The sequence below is a fragment of the Prunus avium genome, unplaced genomic scaffold (genome assembly GCF_965620075.1).
Source record: "Prunus avium unplaced genomic scaffold, drPruAviu1.hap1.1 HAP1_SCAFFOLD_54, whole genome shotgun sequence".
NCBI classification, from domain to species: Eukaryota; Viridiplantae; Streptophyta; class Magnoliopsida; order Rosales; family Rosaceae; genus Prunus; species Prunus avium.
The window spans coordinates 42,501-45,000 of record NW_028276910.1 but is presented as its reverse complement, the minus strand read 5'-3'; positions in this window follow the sequence as shown (position 1 = coordinate 45,000).

The following is a 2,500-nucleotide window of genomic DNA, read 5'->3' as shown; positions in this document are numbered from 1 at the left end:
TAAGAGCGTCACTTTCAACGTCCCCGGCATTGGATTGAGTTTCTAAAAACAACCGTGCACACCGAGGTTAAACTTTACCGGCTCCACTCCGACTCGCCGCTCGCCCACAAATCCGAAGGCAACAAAACATTTGTTTTTAATTTTGATGAAATTTTTTGAAAACATTGGCTTGGCAAGCCCCAATCCGCGACTATCCACCCACCGCCACCCCACACGGGTGGTTGTTGTTGCGAAATGAGGTTGTGGTCGACATGCCCGTGCATTTGAGAAGGAGTTCCTAGCACTCCATGCTCTCCCATGCCAAAAAAAAGCCTAGACAACCCCATTTCGCAACTTTCCACGCCTTTTTTTTCCTCCCTCACCCATGGCGGCGGCGTGGTGGCGGAGGCCGGATTCCGGCCACCACCGCCATGGGTGGCAGCCCCCCGACCCCGACACCAAACCCATAATACCGAGGCAACATATCGAGGCAACATGACATGGGTGTGGCGTGGGGGAAGGGGGCTGCAGCTAGGAAGGCATGGGCTGCCATGCATATGCAGGCAACACACACCCCCCTATATAGCATTTTATGCATTTAGCCCTTTGACAGGAAGAGACATCACCTATGCGCGAGGAGTCATAATGGGCTCTAAATAATTCAATACAAGGTATTTGGACGTGATTTTTTGCAGGGATACTAAGAAACATGCAATCTATGATGGGAAAAAGTTTCATAAATTTTTGAAGTCGGGAAGTATTTTTTATTATTTTTAGAAGTCGTAAAATTGAAAAAATCATTAAAACAAATCCGGGAGGAATTTTTTAGTTTTGTAAGTTGGAGAAGGTCCTAAAAATCATAGACTACTTATGGGGAGCTTATTGTGCGAGGAAATTTCAATAAAAACGGGGTTTGACAAGATTTGAAAAATTCTGTCGACATTTGAAAAAACCTGGAACCATGCTGCCGGCATGCTGCGCACATGCTGCGCGCATGCTGCGCGCAGACTGCGCGCATGCCATGGCAGGACAAGTTTCGCTAGCCTCACTGTCGACAGATGCGCAAGCTGCGCGCACGCTGCGCACAGGCTGCGCGCACGCTGCGCACAGGCTGCGCGCACGCTGCGCACAGGCTGCGCGCACGCTGCGCACAGACTGCGCGCACGCTGCGCGCATGCCATGGCAGGACAAGTTTCGCTAGCCTCACTGTCGACAGATGCGCAAGCTGCGCGCAAGCTGCGCGCAAGCTCCGCGCACGCTGCGCACAGCCTGTGCGCATGTTGTGCGCAGGCTGCGCGCATGCCATGGCAGGACAAGTTTCGCTAGCCTCACTGTCGACAGATGCGCAAGCTGCGCGCACGCTGCGCACAGGCTGCGCACAGCGCATGCCATGGCAGGACAAGTTCGCTAGCCTCACTGTCGACAGATGCGCAAGCTGCGCGCACAGGCTGCGCGCACGCCATGGCAGGACAAGTTTCGCTAGCCTCACTGTCGACAGAATCAGCACGCTGCGCGCAAGCTGCGCGCACGCTGCCGGCATGGTGCGCGCACGCTGCCGGCATGCTGTGCGCACGCTGCGCGCGCGCATGGCAGGACAAGTTTCGAAAATTTCTGTCGACAGTCTCAGCAGCGCGCACGCTGCCGACATGCTGTGCGCACGCTGCGCACAGGCTGCCGGCATGCTGCGCGCAGCCCATGGCAGGACAAGGTCCGAAAAATTCTGTCGACATTTTTACGCCGTGGTAGGCTTCCGCTTCGCGTCACTTTGTCGACATTCAAGCCTACCATTTGTATTGAATTTTTCAAACCTTGTCAAACCCCATTATTCAAATGTCGAAAAATTTTGTCGACATTTTTACGCCATGATAGGCTTCCGCTTCGCGTCACTTTGTCGGAATGCATCGCATGGCGAGGCAAGGCCACGGCATGCCAAGGCGAAGGCAACGCATGGCTTGAATGGCTTGGTCAAGGCCACATCATGGGCACGGCATGCCAAGGCAAGGCGAGGCAAGCCATCCTTAGCCTCGCCTACACTCACTTTCTCGGAATGCATTGGATGATGAGCAATTCCAAGGTAAGGCAACGCATGGCTTGAATGGCTTGGTGTAGGCCACAACTTGGGCATGGCATGCCAATGCAAGGCAAGGCAAGGCAAGCCATCCTTAGCCTCGCCTACACTCACTTTCTCGGAATGCATTGGATGATGAGCAATTCCAAGGTAAGGCAACGCATGGCTTGAATGGCTTGGTGTAGGCCACAACTTGGGCATGGCATGCCAATGCAAGGCAAGGCAAGCCACGCCATCCGAAGCCTCCAATAACCTCACTTTCTCGGAATGCCTTGAATGGGCACGGCATGTGAGGGCAAGGCAAGGTCCTAAATATCATTTTGTAAGTTGGAGAAGGTCCTAAAAATCATAGACTTAATTATAGGGAGCTTATTGTGCGAGGAAATTTCAATAAAAATGGGGTTTGACAAGGTTTGAAAAATTCTGTCGACATTTGAAAAAACCTGGAACCAG